Source organism: Ascaphus truei, chromosome 6 (assembly GCF_040206685.1).
Source record: "Ascaphus truei isolate aAscTru1 chromosome 6, aAscTru1.hap1, whole genome shotgun sequence".
Classification (NCBI taxonomy): Eukaryota; Metazoa; Chordata; class Amphibia; order Anura; family Ascaphidae; genus Ascaphus; species Ascaphus truei.
The window spans coordinates 105471607-105489154 of record NC_134488.1 but is presented as its reverse complement, the minus strand read 5'-3'; the positions used below and the strand labels follow the sequence as shown (position 1 = coordinate 105489154).

General features: G+C 40.1%; 1 protein-coding gene across 1 annotated transcript in view; it reads left to right on the top strand.

The window, feature by feature from the left end:
* Positions 1 to 17548, top strand: part of SLC17A7 (solute carrier family 17 member 7) — a 72363-nt gene that overhangs the window by 12364 nt on the left and 42451 nt on the right. The gene's annotated exons all lie outside the window — the stretch shown is intronic.

The following is a 17548-nucleotide window of genomic DNA, read 5'->3' as shown; positions in this document are numbered from 1 at the left end:
GACAGCCTGGGACGTTAGCGCATGGGAGGAACCAGAGCCAATAGCACCAAGGACAGCATGGAGGTTAGTGCATGGGAGGAACAAGAGACACTATCAGCAAGGACAGCGTGGGAACTTAGCACATGGGAGGAACCAGAGCCACTAGCACAAAGGATAGTGCGGGAGGTGAGCACATGGGAGGAACAAGAGCCATTAGCATCAAGGAGAGCGTGGGAGGTTAGCACATGGAAAGAACCAGAGCCACTAGCACCAAAGACAGCGTGGGAGGTTAGCACATGGGAGGAACAGAGCTACTAGCACCAAGGACAGCACCACAGGAACCAGAGCCACTAGCACCACGGACAGTGTGGGAGGTTAGCGCATGGGACGGACAAGAGCCATTAGCACCAAGGACAGCACGGGAGGTTAGAGCATGGGAGGAACAAGAGCCACTAGCACCAAGGACAGTGTGGGAGGTTAGTGCATGGGAGGAACAAGAGCCACTAGCACCAAGGACAGCGCAGGAGGTTGGCACAGGGCTGCACACTATTATAAAATGATAAATGGACCTTTAAAGCTGTTTTTTTTAAACCCAGTTAATGACAGATAGAGAGATGTAATTTTGACTGAGAAAACAGACATATACAGTAGAACAGGAGAAGAAACATAGAATATATATTATAAATAAAAATATTTAAAAATTGAAAACAAACAAAATGCAGGAGACTTAGAAACGGTATCTTGCAGTCATAGTGAAAGGACACAGAGAGCACTAAATAACATATATAATGAGAAAGAATAGAGCGGTAGGAAGTTTGTATCTGCATAATATTAATATATGAGAGAGAGAGAGAGAGAGAGAGACTAGTGAGTCTAGTGAGTCAGTGTGTATGAAGATATAAAAATCACTGAACGGTCTTATGAGGATTTAAAATATGGGAAATACTTAATTTACACAGACATTAAGTGCATACAGACACACTAGTCAGGGACACTAATAGGGGCAGTGAACAGTAATGTACGCAGACATAGGTACATAGCGTGCATGCTCCAGTAGGTTTACATGATGTAACTAACAAAATGGTACTGACGTAGCCAAGACAAGATGCAAACAAGAGCCGGGCGCTTACCTTACGTGTTGTGTCAGGGTGGGGGGTGCAGTATGATGCTTGAATAACAAACCAAATGGAGGTGGTCTCTCACAATGGAGTCTGTTGAGGATCCCTGTGCTCAACCCCAGAAAGGGGTTTCCAAAGCCCTTGTGGGATATAGAGAGAGAAAGAATAGGGGGAGCAAAAGGGTTTAGAGCATATTAACCAGCAATAACAATCTTAATATAGGTCACTGTCTCTGGAGTGTCAATGTACAGATGATAAATCAATACTCACATGGCCCTGTGTGAGCAAAGTTGCATAGGGGTGTCTTGATTTTGGGGGTCTGGTCTGTCCACGTAGTTAGTGGGGTTAAGGGTATACATAAGTGAAGCAATAACCATAAACACTTACACGGCCATGTGTAAGCACAGTTGTTGAAAGGTATCTGTGGTATACACCTAGATTGCCCGTCCAAAGTAATCCCAGGGGTGCTGTGCACGCTGCTGCTGGCAGGCAGGGGGTTAAATACGGGTCTCCGTCACGGTTCTCCCGTCCTGGGGTTCTTTCCCTCCCCGTTTCAGCAAGGGTAGTGAGTGAGGCAAAATTACAGTGTGATATCAGCAATGATCTTTAAAAACGTAAACGTTTATTAAACATTGAATATTGAATCACAACAAATGCACTCACATAAAATAACACTGTCCCGGCGTGCTCCCGTGGCTGTGGTTCGCAGATGTTCCTGGCCGCACTCTCCTCCGCGTCCGGAGTCGGAATAGATGGCGGTTCCTGGCGCGGCTATGTCTGCAACTGCTTCCACCAGCTACGGAAGCCCCAATAGTTCAAAAGTCTTCACCGAAATAGAGCTACGCGTTTCGCCGTGTAAAACGGCTTCCTCAGGCTCAAAATGTGGTTTGAAGGGGGTCAGTATGGTTTATATAGACCCATGTTAATTAATACTGTTAACAGTTTAATGTTTATTAGATTTATATTTAGCATTTGTCAATGCAGTGTCCTTTCAATTACTAATAATGCCCAATAAATAAACCGAGGGGCTACTATTTCTAAAGCACAGATACTCATTAATTAAAAGGGTTAAATCGATACAATTGTGTCAATGTTTGATCTCTAATTAAAACTCCTAGTTAAGTGGCTGTTCTAGAAGGTTCACAGAGGCTGTTATCTCTGTAGTGTTTCCTTCATGATCTAAAGTGCAATATATATTCTTACCTATCAGCATAACATTTTCCAAAATTTAATACATTACAATTCATTCAAAAATACAGTATGGTCATAACATAAAAACCTAATACATTGCAAAAACACATTTTAATCACTGATATAGTTATAATCTAATTTTCCTAAAAATACAATGTAACACTCAATCTAAAAATGAATAAGTTTTTACTTCTGAGCATAAAACCCGATTAAATTAAAAATTAAAAATTAAGATTTTTTTTTTTTGACGATTGACAGTTTTCCTTATATCTAGAAGAAAGATAAAAAAGGAAAAAAAGGAGATAAAAAAGATAAAAAAGAGATAAAAAGGGAGTCAGAAACAATAGTGATATGTTTACGTACTAATCTCAAAATCCCTTATATGTTAGAGGCAGGTTTTTGATTAAAGGAGAAAGCCCAAGGGTGGCATATACAGAGATGGGGTTCTGCTCTGTTTTACACAAATGCTGCGATATCTAAATCAACATTCAGGCCGTTGGGAGCTAGGGTTTTTAGTTGGTATATCCAAAACGTCTCCCTTTGTCGGAGACGCCGGAGTCTGTCCCCCCCCCTCCAGTTCTCTAAAACCAATTCTATTCCCCTGTAAGTTAGTCCAGAGGGATCACCTCCATGTATCTGGCCAAAATGCAAGGGGACGCTGTGGGTTGTTACTCCTCTTCTAATATTGCCTATGTGCTCCAGTATGCGGACCCTTAGACTTCTCGTGGTCCGGCCCACATACTGGAGACCACACGGGCATTCCAACAAATAAACAACAAAAATGGTTTTACAATTGATAAATTGTTTTGTTTTAAAACATTTCCTTGTTATTTTTGATGTAAAGTTTATTTTTTCGCGCGATGCATGTTTGCATGCCTTGCAACTGGAACAGTTGAAAAAACCTACCGGTTTCGGCAGCCAATTGGTCCCTTGTCCTACATCCTCCCTTCTAAATACACTTGGTACTAGTTCCATTTTTATATTATTGGCTCGTTTAAAGATCACCCGTGGGGCTTCCGGAAGGTATTCCTGTAGCACTACATCTCTACGTAAAATGTGCCAATGTTTCTTTAAAATTTTAGTGATTTTACCTGCTTCGCTATTATAGCGTGTCACAAAGGGTACCATAAGTTCCTTATTTACTTGTTTAGTCTTAGGTTTTAACAGTTCCTCCCTTGGTAATTCTAATGTCCTTAAAAAAGCTTTCTCTAAAATCTCTGGTTCATAGTTTCTTTCCTTAAATTTTCTCTTTAGATGGGTAGCTTGTTCCCTAAATACCTCATCCTCGGTGCAATTCCTCCTAATCCGGCGCAGTTGACCATAAGGTATATTCCTCAACCATTTTGGATGGTGACAGCTATTGTTTAAAATAAAATTGTTCGCATCGACCTCCTTAAAATATGTTTTCGTTTTGATCCTTGTGTCCTCGATATATATCGTCAAATCCAGGAAGTTGATACTGGTTTGGCTGATCTCAGACGTGAAAATCAAATTCACCCTGTTGTTGTTGATGTAGCTCAAAAAGAGGGTCAGATCCTCTCTGCTCCCATGCCAAATGAAGATCACATCATCGATGTATCTTCTCCAAAGGACTAGGTTTGCTCCAAACGGGTTACCCGACCAAATGTTGTTCTCTTCCCAATGCGCCATAAAAATGTTGGCGTAGCTTGGAGCAAACCTAGTCCCCATGGCAGTACCGCATTTTTGTAGGAACATGGAGCCATCAAACCAAAAGAGGTTATGTTTTACGATGAACTCAATCCCATCCATCAAGAATGTTTTTTGCTCTTGTGGAATCAGCAAATCTCCCTCTAGGGCAACCCTAACTGCCTCACAGCCATCCTCATGTCTAATTGAGGTGTACAGTGAGGACACGTCACAGGTTACCAATAGATATTCTTCCTGCCACTCAATTTCTGATAGAACCCCTAAGACCTGTAAGGTATCCCTTAGGTATGATCTAGCACTAGTGGCACTAGCACTGATATTTTATATCAGTGATTAAAATGTGTTTTTGCAATGTATTAGGTTTTTATGTTATGACCATACTGTATTTTTGAATGAATTGTAATGTATTAAATTTTGGAAAATGTTATGCTGATAGGTAAGAATATATATTGCACTTTAGATCATGAAGGAAACACTACAGAGATAACAGCCTCTGTGAACCTTCTAGAACAGCCACTTAACTAGGAGTTTTAATTAGAGATCAAACATTGACACAATTGTATCGATTTAACCCTTTTAATTAATGAGTATCTGTGCTTTAGAAATAGTAGCCCCTCGGTTTATTTATTGGGCATTATTAGTAATTGAAAGGACACTGCATTGACAAATGCTAAATATAAATCTAATAAACATTAAACTGTTAACAGTATCAATTAACATGGGTCTATATAAACCATACTGACCCCCTTCAAACCACATTTTGAGCCTGAGGAAGCCGTTTTACACGGCGAAACGCGTAGCTCTATTTCGGTGAAGACTTTTGAACTATTGGGGCTTCCGTAGCTGGTGGAAGCAGTTGCAGACATAGCCGCGCCAGGAACCGCCATCTATTCCGACTCCGGACGCGGAGGAGAGTGCGGCCAGGAACATCTGCGAACCACAGCCACGGGAGCACGCCGGGACAGTGTTATTTTATGTGAGTGCATTTGTTGTGATTCAATATTCAATGTTTAATAAACGTTTACGTTTTTAAAGATCATTGCTGATATCACACTGTAATTTTGCCTCACTCACTACCCTTGCTGAAACGGGGAGGGAAAGAACCCCAGGACGGGAGAACCGTGACGGAGACCCGTATTTAACCCCCTGCCTGCCAGCAGCAGCGTGCACAGCACCCCTGGGATTACTTTGGACGGGCAATCTAGGTGTATACCACAGATACCTTTCAACAACTGTGCTTACACATGGCCGTGTAAGTGTTTATGGTTATTGCTTCACTTATGTATACCCTTAACCCCACTAACTACGTGGACAGACCAGACCCCCAAAATCAAGACACCCCTATGCAACTTTGCTCACACAGGGCCGTGTGAGTATTGATTTATCATCTGTACATTGACACTCCAGAGACAGTGACCTATATTAAGATTGTTATTGCTGGTTAATATGCTCTAAACCCTTTTGCTCCCCCTATTCTTTCTCTCTCTATATCCCACAAGGGCTTTGGAAACCCCTTTCTGGGGTTGAGCACAGGGATCCTCAACAGACTCCATTGTGAGAGACCACCTCCATTTGGTTTGTTATTCAAGCATCATACTGCACCCCCCACCCTGACACAACACGTAAGGTAAGCGCCCGGCTCTTGTTTGCATTTTGTCTTTACCTTTCCCCACCGGCAGCTGCATACCTTTCCTCCTTTACGTTCAGGGGTAAATTATGGCAGATATGGAGGTGGTGGAAACCACCACCACCCCCATAGAGTGCTCACCAGAACAAGAGATCACACTAAGTGTATTCGAAAAAAGAGCACTTAGAAGTAATGATATGGAGAGCAGACTAAGTATCAAAGAAGAGACTAGTGAAGAAGATATAGTTAAAACTGAATTTGAGAAACTGGACAAGGCAATGAAAAAAGAATTACGTATTATTTTAGATCGCTCATACTTGGAAGAGTACCTTAGGGTCTCCAGGATCCCTAGGGGACTTAGAGTATTCAAACCAGCGTCCTTTGACCTGGTGGAAATCGAGTATAACTGCATGTGGGAAAAGATACTGGACACATGCAGTATAGATCTAATGAATTTATTAATCTCACATCATGAAATAACGTTACAGAACCTTGACCTTGAAATTAACCAGATTAAAACCACCCTACAACCACTTATGGAGTGTCCCTCCTTCAACACTTTAAATGGGAAACTCTCAAAGGAATTAGACACCTTGGAGAGGAGCATACTTGTCAATAAGAATAAAAAGTTTGTAAGAGATGAGGAGGATTACAGAGATGGTAAACAAAGGAAATGGGACAAATCTGTAACAAGGGAGCAGAAGAATAGGGATAGAAGCAATTCTACCTCAGGGAAAGAAAGGAAAACTTCGCTTAGCCAGCCAGTTGAGAAAAAGAGTCCTAGTAAGAAGAGTCCGGTTAAGACCACTAATAACCCACCTCTGAAAAAATTAGATGAAGTAGAAAAGAAAGGGAATATGAGTGGAAAGGGACAAAAACCATATAATAGAGATGGAGGTAGAGACCCCAATCCCACCAAGAGTTATCATCCTGAGAGCTATGCCAGGCATGATAGGGGATATGCAAGGGGGGCAGAGCAGAGACACCCCACACATTACAACAGGAGAGGGGACTATGACTCAAACTATACACGAGATAATAGATACTACAGGACTGAATGGCGAGAAAGGAGGGAAAGATCACCAAGGTGGGATCGATCACCAAGACGAGAAAGATCCCCAAGGAGATCAAGGGAGGAGAGATCTAGGGAAAGACATGAGAATAGGAGGGAAAGAGAGGACCATAGAGACACAAGACATGACCATGCCCCGCAGAGAAGTCCCATTTGGGAAAGAGCAGAAAGGAGCAAAATAGGGGTGTCTTTTTTAGACCAGGCATTGAAGTCCCCGATCCCAACGCAGAACAAGTTCTCAATCCTAGACGATCCCGGGATATCAGGAACAGCAGAGGGGAAAGGAAGAAAAAGAAGCAGAGAGGGAAAAGGGGAGGAAGGGGAGGCCAGCAGCAAAAGGGCGAATCGTTAAGTAGCATTTTTAACCTTAGCTCAAAAATTTTAACTGAATCCCAAGAAAAAGTCTTAGCGAAGGGCTTAAATTTTGCCCCCTCCAGAGGCCCAAGTGGCTTCGATCTATTTGTGGATGCACAAAAATACTTACGACAACTAACTGTAAAACGCTTTTTTATAAATAAAACTTTGGCACCTCAACAGAGAAGTCAGGATCTAGTGGTTGTTCCAGAGATAGAGGACAGCCAAAATATACCTGACAGATTTGTCCACTCAAGTTTAAAAAATAGGTCAAGTTTCTATCCGAGTCACTGCAAGGGCCAGTTTTTGGAAGTCTTCAACCAACTTGTAATGGATGACTTTGAAAAACTGACAAATAAGAAGAATAGGCAGCATGATAATCTGAATAAGGAGGAGAGGGAAGCCTTAAAAACACTAGCAGATGATAAAAGCATTACCATAAAACCGGCTGACAAAGGAGGAGGGGTGGTAATAATGGATACGAGTTACTACCTCACAGAATCACAGCGCATCCTAAGCGACGGATTAACGTATGAAAAATTAAAGTTAGACCCATCAAAATTGTATCAGGAAGAGCTGACAAACATACTTAATGAAGCCAAAGAGGTAGGAGTCTTGGGTGAGAAGGAATACTCATATCTACTTAAGTGCCAACCAGTTAAGGCAGTGTTCTACTTCTTACCCAAGATTCATAAAGATCGCCTAAAACCACCAGGAAGACCAATCATTTCGGGGATTGGGTCGCTGACACAAAATTTTTCCGAATATGTCGATCTATATCTCCAAAAATATGCCACTAGTGCTAGATCATACCTAAGGGATACCTTACAGGTCTTAGGGGTTCTATCAGAAATTGAGTGGCAGGAAGAATATCTATTGGTAACCTGTGACGTGTCCTCACTGTACACCTCAATTAGACATGAGGATGGCTGTGAGGCAGTTAGGGTTGCCCTAGAGGGAGATTTGCTGATTCCACAAGAGCAAAAAACATTCTTGATGGATGGGATTGAGTTCATCCTAAAACATAACCTCTTTTGGTTTGATGGCTCCATGTTCCTACAAAAATGCGGTACTGCCATGGGGACTAGGTTTGCTCCAAGCTACGCCAACATTTTTATGGCGCATTGGGAAGAGAACAACATTTGGTCGGGTAACCCGTTTGGAGCAAACCTAGTCCTTTGGAGAAGATACATCGATGATGTGATCTTCATTTGGCATGGGAGCAGAGAGGATCTGACCCTCTTTTTGAGCTACATCAACAACAACAGGGTGAATTTGATTTTCACGTCTGAGATCAGCCAAACCAGTATCAACTTCCTGGATTTGACGATATATATCGAGGACACAAGGATCAAAACGAAAACATATTTTAAGGAGGTCGATGCGAACAATTTTATTTTAAACAATAGCTGTCACCATCCAAAATGGTTGAGGAATATACCTTATGGTCAACTGCGCCGGATTAGGAGGAATTGCACCGAGGATGAGGTATTTAGGGAACAAGCTACCCATCTAAAGAGAAAATTTAAGGAAAGAAACTATGAACCAGAGATTTTAGAGAAAGCTTTTTTAAGGACATTAGAATTACCAAGGGAGGAACTGTTAAAACCTAAGACTAAACAAGTAAATAAGGAACTTATGGTACCCTTTGTGACACGCTATAATAGCGAAGCAGGTAAAATCACTAAAATTTTATAGAAACATTGGCACATTTTACGTAGAGATGTAGTGCTACAGGAATACCTTCCGGAAGCCCCACGGGTGATCTTTAAACGAGCCAATAATATAAAAATGGAACTAGTACCAAGTGTATTTAGAAGGGAGGATGTAGGACAAGGGACCAATTGGCTGCCGAAACCGGTAGGTTTTTTCAACTGTTCCAGTTGCAAGGCATGCAAACATGCATCGTGCGAAAAAATAAACTTTACATCAAAAATAACAAGGACATGTTTTAAAACAAAACAATTTATCAATTGTAAAACCATTTTTGTTGTTTATTTGTTGGAATGCCCGTGTGGTCTCCAGTATGTGGGCCGGACCACGAGAAGTCTAAGGGTCCGCATACTGGAGCACATAGGCAATATTAGAAGAGGAGTAACAACCCACAGCGTCCCCTTGCATTTTGGCCAGATACATGGAGGTGATCCCTCTGGACTAACTTACAGGGGAATAGAATTGGTTTTAGAGAACTGGAGGGGGGGGGACAGACTCCGGCGTCTCCGACAAAGGGAGACGTTTTGGATATACCAACTAAAAACCCTAGCTCCCAACGGCCTGAATGTTGATTTAGATATCGCAGCATTTGTGTAAAACAGAGCAGAACCCCATCTCTGTATATGCCACCCTTGGGCTTTCTCCTTTAATCAAAAACCTGCCTCTAACATATAAGGGATTTTGAGATTAGTACGTAAACATATCACTATTGTTTCTGACTCCCTTTTTATCTCTTTTTTATCTTTTTTATCTCCTTTTTTTCCTTTTTTATCTTTCTTCTAGATATAAGGAAAACTGTCAATCGTCAAAAAAAAAATCTTAATTTTTAATTTTTAATTTAATCGGGTTTTATGCTCAGAAGTAAAAACTTATTCATTTTTAGATTGAGTGTTACATTGTATTTTTAGGAAAATTAGATTATAACTATATCAGTGATTAAAATGTGTTTTTGCAATGTATTAGGTTTTTATGTTATGACCATACTGTATTTTTGAATGAATTGTAATGTATTAAATTTTGGAAAATGTTATGCTGATAGGTAAGAATATATATTGCACTTTAGATCATGAAGGAAACACTACAGAGATAACAGCCTCTGTGAACCTTCTAGAACAGCCACTTAACTAGGAGTTTTAATTAGAGATCAAACATTGACACAATTGTATCGATTTAACCCTTTTAATTAATGAGTATCTGTGCTTTAGAAATAGTAGCCCCTCGGTTTATTTATTGGGCATTATTAGTAATTGAAAGGACACTGCATTGACAAATGCTAAATATAAATCTAATAAACATTAAACTGTTAACAGTATCAATTAACATGGGTCTATATAAACCATACTGACCCCCTTCAAACCACATTTTGAGCCTGAGGAAGCCGTTTTACACGGCGAAACGCGTAGCTCTATTTCGGTGAAGACTTTTGAACTATTGGGGCTTCCGTAGCTGGTGGAAGCAGTTGCAGACATAGCCGCGCCAGGAACCGCCATCTATTCCGACTCCGGACGCGGAGGAGAGTGCGGCCAGGAACATCTGCGAACCACAGCCACGGGAGCACGCCGGGACAGTGTTATTTTATGTGAGTGCATTTGTTGTGATTCAATATTCAATGTTTAATAAACGTTTACGTTTTTAAAGATCATTGCTGATATCACACTGTAATTTTGCCTCACTCACTACCCTTGCTGAAACGGGGAGGGAAAGAACCCCAGGACGGGAGAACCGTGACGGAGACCCGTATTTAACCCCCTGCCTGCCAGCAGCAGCGTGCACAGCACCCCTGGGATTACTTTGGACGGGCAATCTAGGTGTATACCACAGATACCTTTCAACAACTGTGCTTACACATGGCCGTGTAAGTGTTTATGGTTATTGCTTCACTTATGTATACCCTTAACCCCACTAACTACGTGGACAGACCAGACCCCCAAAATCAAGACACCCCTATGCAACTTTGCTCACACAGGGCCGTGTGAGTATTGATTTATCATCTGTACATTGACACTCCAGAGACAGTGACCTATATTAAGATTGTTATTGCTGGTTAATATGCTCTAAACCCTTTTGCTCCCCCTATTCTTTCTCTCTCTGTAGCCAAGACAAGGCCAGGTCTGATGAGACTGAGATGTGGGATTAGCTCCTTCCACTGGATTGATTTCTTATGGGAGCCATTCCTTCATCTAGAAGTAATCACACAAGACGGCTGCATCGTTGAAGCCATTCTTCCACCTCAAAGGGATCTACAGCCTACATCAGTGCTGCATTACTCCTCAGGATTGGGGGAAAAGATAAGCGGAGTCCACACGATGCATTTTAGGCTGCACCAAACGTTGAGTGTTTATTTCTCCACAAACACAACAAAACATTAGGCATACTGTCCCTTTAAGGCAAAACACAAAGGCTACTCCACCTTGGGAAACTTACTAAAAAGTACAGGCACTAGCTACCTGGCTGACCAACTAGCCCAGACACCATCCCCAAACATACAACACAATATCAGGGAACAATATTAAAAGTCCTTATCTGAGTGTGCTGGTCCGGCGTCTCCAGTTTCTTCAGGTGAACGTCAGATGCAGGTGTTGCAGTCCTGCTGCTCCCAAGAAGTCTCTCAGGTCCACACCCTGTTTCAGTGTGGTGCTGGGCTTTGGGGTCCCTCCTGTTCCCAGGCAAATCCCTCACGTGAACAAGAAGCCTATGTCCTTGCAGGTTTGAGCTCGGTTGGTGCTGGGTGTGAATCTCAGCTGGGCCACAGGCAATCCTCTGTGACACTCCTCTCTTGCAGAGCAGGAACCAGAACGCTAACAGGAACTCTAACAGGGACTCTGCCAGGCAGTTACTTCCTGCCTTTTAAATCCTGTTCAATCAGTAGTTTTTTTCCAATAAAGTTTTATTATTTGAATACACGCATTTGCGCGCTGACATCACCATTCCATGTCACGCATGACGCGTCATTCGTGATGTGTTCTGGCACCGGACGGATGGGGTCTGATGGCGGGAAAATGCGGGTATATCAGATACCTGGCCAGGTAATATCGTTATGTACCTTGACAAAGAGCGTACTGCTCGAAACGCGTTGGTGGGGGCCCGTGGGCTCGTTTTTGTATCTGATGCCTTGATTCATTAAATATTTTTCTTTTATGGGACACACTCTTTTGCAGTTTTTCTTCTTTTTTCACTGTGTACAGTAGTGCTCCAACTTTCCTTCGCTTGTCAATTTCACACACCTCAAGGCAGAAAACCTGACACCAGTGTGTAGATTCCTTATCCTTTCAGAGGGAGCGCGTTAACTCCTCACTCCCTTACACACCCTAACATCCCTAAAGAAAATTGCTCATCAAATCGGTGTTGGCCAGTAAGAATACAAATAAGTGAAGATAATAAAGGAATAGATATCAACTCCACAAAACACCAGCCCCACAGGTCACCAGTTCTACATTATTAAGTCCGGGCCAGGTGACAAGATAAATTAATAGAGATGCACTGATACAATGAATACTTACACAGATATTTATTGGCCAGGTTGTGGAACTGCCTTCAAAAAGAATGAACACGTACTGATTTAGAACTTTAATATGGGGACAATACACAGTAACTTTGTTGACAAATTTATTGGTTATAAGTAAGAAAGTAAGAGTTCTGAATGATCCTATTCTGAGAAAATATTCAAAAATTGATATTTTGAATCCACTGTTTATCCCCTTGCTTAATTAAAATAACCAGAATCTAGGTTGTAGTCTTGTGTGCATTTCTTGTCCCTGGGTGGGCCCTGCTTCTCATCATGTGTTGGTGGCCCAGCAAAGGTGAATAGGTTAAGACGACTGCAAAGTAAGTTTCCTCTTAAATTATTACTACATATTCTTAGCAAATATTACATATATTCTGACAAATATTGGCAAGAATTGCAAATGTTAGCAATTTTTATCAATACTAATTTTAACATTTCTGAATCAACAAACAGCCTTTGTTCCTATTTTCCGAATTTTCTAAACAATTTGCCGGAAGAAGCAATGTGAACGTGGACAGGTTTGCACATCTAAATCTGTAGTAATAAGGGCAGATAGCTGGGATAATCTGTGTACTGCAAACTGAAGAACCACATGCTTTGACTCCTTACTCAGGAATTTAAATATCAGGTATATTTGAAGGTTTGTGTGTTGGGATTTCTATAATTTAGAAGGAAATGAATGTATGAGAATGTATTTTGTACTAATCTTGGATTTGTCTGGATCTGTATTTAAATGTTATGCGGTATATCTTTGGCGTTGTGCTTCTTCTTTTTCAATAATTATTGAAAGATAATGATTACACTTTATATACACTAATATATAAAATGTATGTATACCAATATTTCCAATGAGAAGATTTTCATTGTAACTAATTGCCTTGGAAAAATTGGCAATCCTATTTAAAAATAAAATTCCTGTTAGTCTCCATTTATACAGTACACCTTCAAGGAAAACTTATCATCAAGCCCCCTACTTCTCTGGGAATCTTCTTACCGGTGTATTGCATTCTATATTGTATTGATGTTTTATTACCATAGTGAGAATCAGTAATGTCAGACATAGAAACGATTCATATTTATCAAACTGTTCCTCTGGACTCATGCAATTTATATTGATTATTTGTCATGGAAATTGTATTGGGACTTAATTTCAATATAAAATCTTTCACATGAAAGTATCATTTTATGTCGACTGCTACATGGGCTAATAGTGATGGGGCTGAATGTGCCATTGTGCTGCTTGAACAAAATGTTCTATGCACTGCTGATATTAACCTTAAAATATTTTAATTGTATTTAATTATTTTCTAAAATGTTTTACCAGGAAATAATGTATTGAGAGTTACCTCTCATTTCAAGTATGTCCTGTGCACACAGTAATGATGACAATACATGGTTACAATAAATGAACAGGGTTATACATTATATTTACTGACATTTCATGGACAGTTAGAGATAATAAATAATTATTGTGTAGGTAACAGTTACGGACAAGATTAAAATGTGAAACAGCTGAAATCTTGAAATGATTTATACTGGAGGCGGATTTAAGAGTCTCTGGTAGGTTGGTCCAGATGTGAGGTGCACAGTAACAGAAAGAGGAGTGACCAGATTCCTTGTTGAATTTTGAACCTTGGAACCTGTGAACAGTCTTTTGGAGACAGATCTCAGGTGATAAGTTCTGCGTGTGGTAGTGGTGATGGATTTGTTCAGATAGCCGGGTAGCATGTCCAGAAAGTATTTGAAGACGAGACAGGAAATCACAAACACCATTAAATATTAGAAACTGCAAACTGGATTTTTTGCATATTTTGCTACGATAGTATCCTGCTGCACCTTCATGTACCTATAAAGTGAAATGGAACCATGCATCAAACGCCATTGACAGTGGTATTGCATTGACTTTGAACATGCCTCTCTGGGGGTCATTATGATATCACAACACTTTGCTACAATGGAGTTCAGTTTAGTCAGTGAGTGGGAAATGTGTTACGTGGGAATGGTCAGATTAGAGAATAGTTACGTAATGCATATTTGCTAATGTAATCTATGAATTTACTTTAGTATACTGTATGAAGAGGTGATCAGTAATAAGGACCGAAGCATGACCCACAATATTATTATTATCATTTATTTACAACGCGCCAACATATTCCGTAGCGCTGGTTGGAGGATGAAAAAACAATAAGTAACAAACATACATTGTCACAGTAGGTAAGGATGGCCCTGCCCCAAGGAGCTTGCAATCTATAAGGAAGGGCAACTTGAAAGATAAGGTGCAGGGGGGTGAGAAGGTTGGTGTGGTTCTGATAGCTGCTTGTTAATTGAAGGAGTTGGCGTTTGGGAAGAAGTTAGTGGGATAATATATTATATCCTGATGTACATCTTGAATTATTGCCAACGACTATTTATATTCGATGATTACCCTTTCCCCAACATGATTGGAATCTTAAACAAGAGAATTGTGCAACAGACTTCTCTACACTAAATTGGTTACAGTATTCTTTACATCTCACAATACCCTATAATATTACCCATAATGCAGACAGAGGCTGGTGTTCAGATCCCTTCCTGCTTATTGATATGATATAAGCCTTAGATTTATGGGAAATTACTCTAGTACCAGATGTGTAAACAGTAGCAATATGCGATGTGTATAGAAATGCAGACTGCAATTATAGTAATGTAACAGGATATATTGATGTACACTAGAAATATGTGCACTAATAGATAGATAATAAATATATATATGAGAGAGACAGAGACAGAGAGTCAGAGAGAGCGAGATAGGGAGAGAGAGAGGGGGGCAGGGAGAGAGGCAGCCCCCTGCAATTCTCTGATATTATTTATTTATAGGTACAGTAGATGGGGGGTGCTCAGTTGCTCACTCACTGCACTGTTACATATTTCATGAGACCCGGGGCCTGCTGCATCCCTTCCCCACTCTCTAAAGATCTTGATGCCGGCTCCATATGTTCACACTCCCTGCAACGCAGGGCCTCAGCAAGACAGGAATTAATGAAACACTCAATTAACAACTCCTTCTGAGAGATGCTGACTGCACAAGACAAGGGAGATGGCAGGATCTGGCAGGAATGCAGGGGAAAAGATAGATGAAAACTAAAGTACATACAGGAGACTATCAGTGCTTAAAAAATAAATTATATATATACATATATATAAAAAGAAGGCACTGCACTGCTTGGCAGAAAATAATGGCACAATATAAATAAAATATAACAGTAATAAGCATATAGAGGGCAGCACATTCTTGTATCAAGCTCACGGGATGCTTTGTGCAAAAAAAAACAAAAAGATGCCATAAATTATGTCGAGAATATGCAGGATCCTTGTTTAAAAATATATAATCATTTTTGGAGTTATTTACTTAAGTCTCTTGGTTACAAAACAGCAGAAAAATCAGTGCAACATAATTGCACCTGATTTATCAAAGGGAATATATTATTGCTTTGAATGGGCCTCAGTTTCTTTGATTAATATGATGCAGTTTTTTGGCCCAGTTTTACAGCCAGAATACTTGGGTAAATAAACCAATGCAGGCTAGATCAACAAAGCTCCATTTAATCAGGACTCACATAACGTGACAATACATAAAACAGAGACAGACGGGATATTCCCTGAGCGTGGTATCCTCAAAGCCAACTATATGCAAAAACATCCTCCAAACTACGGGGTCGATCCTCAGAAGGTCGCTATTTTTTAAACGTTACGTTATCTAATATTAACGTATCCATATCTGTAACGCATATCCCCAAAGCTGCTTAACGCCAAGATGTCCAGCCATTTTCTTTAAAAATAAGGGAACGATACAGTATAACGGACCATAGGCTTCTTCATATGCAAATAATATGGTAATGAAGCACTTTACCTAACCTCCGTTACTGTTAACATTATACTAATAACGCAACATATTTAGCACCTGCTGAAAGCTGCCCTGACTCACTTCTAAACCCCGAGGGGCATTGCGTTATTTCTCCAAATAGCCTAACATGGAAAAAGGAAAGTCTTAACTGGTACAGATATGAATGGGCTGAGTGCAGGAATTAACCCTTTCATGACGTGTTATACTAACAGATATATTGTGGAACATATAAATGGCTGAGACACATCAACAAATTAATATATATATATTTTTAACGGGATTAACTATACTATGTTGTTTAATGATGCAGTGTTAGATGTGTTTATGTGGCCTATTATTGTAAATAATAATATTTATGGAATAAAGTATGATTTTACTAGAATGAATCTACATATGAGAAACTTATTTTCAAAGGAGACAGAAGTAACCGAAATAGTATTTAATTACACACAGATTAAGAAGAAAAAAAAATGTATCATACATAAAATTCGTACATAATACGTAATGTGTCACCAACTAACGTTCCCTAATAACATTCTTTCCCAATGTGCATGTGCAGTGTATATGTTTAGGTTACGGTAATCCAATAATCCTGTTAATCCTGTTAACATTACATTGGTCGTTTTGCTAACGGACCTTACTTTTGCATATCATTAGACTGGAGGATACCTGTTAGTAAGAAGGAAAATAAGGTTCGTTACATATTTCGAGAACGTTACGTTATTTGCACAAAATTAGCGACCTGTTGAGGATCTACTTCATCATCTCATTAGCAGAGGATTAACATTACATACAGATGCAACTGCCGTTATTCGAACATTTCACGGGTTGTATTCCTGTGCATACCCAGGTCAGGCTGTGTGATTATCTCAAACTTTACCGCGTTAAGATGCAAATTTACTAGTGTTTTTATTGAGTGCAGAAAATGGCATTTTAGTGTTGTCTGCAATACCGTCGAGAAACTCAAGTGGGCGATGGCGAGTTGCTTGTCTTAAAAATCTAATTCAATTCAACCTGTCTTTTATTGCCGTACAGTACAGTACTTCAAGTGTGTGTAATTGTAATTTGAAGATTAACTTTACGAGTTCATTCTGTATACTGTACATGGGAAAGAAGTTCTTTCTGAGGCTCCTTAGCCATACACAAATCCTCAACTGTAGAAGTATAAAAATATGAGCACACACAACAAAAAGTATTTTTAACGAATTAAATGTTGGATTTGTACAGGATAATAAAGGAAAAGGAATAATACTAAAATCCAACGTCGCTTCTTCTTCCGAATGTAAAATGTTTATTCTGCGCATGCGTGTATGTCTAATTGGAACTTGTTGAAACGCATATGCGTGTCATCACATTTATGCGCATGCGTGTATGTCTACTTGGAACCTGATACTGTACAGTGCATAGTGTGTTGTCTAAAATAATAACGTGGCAAAGT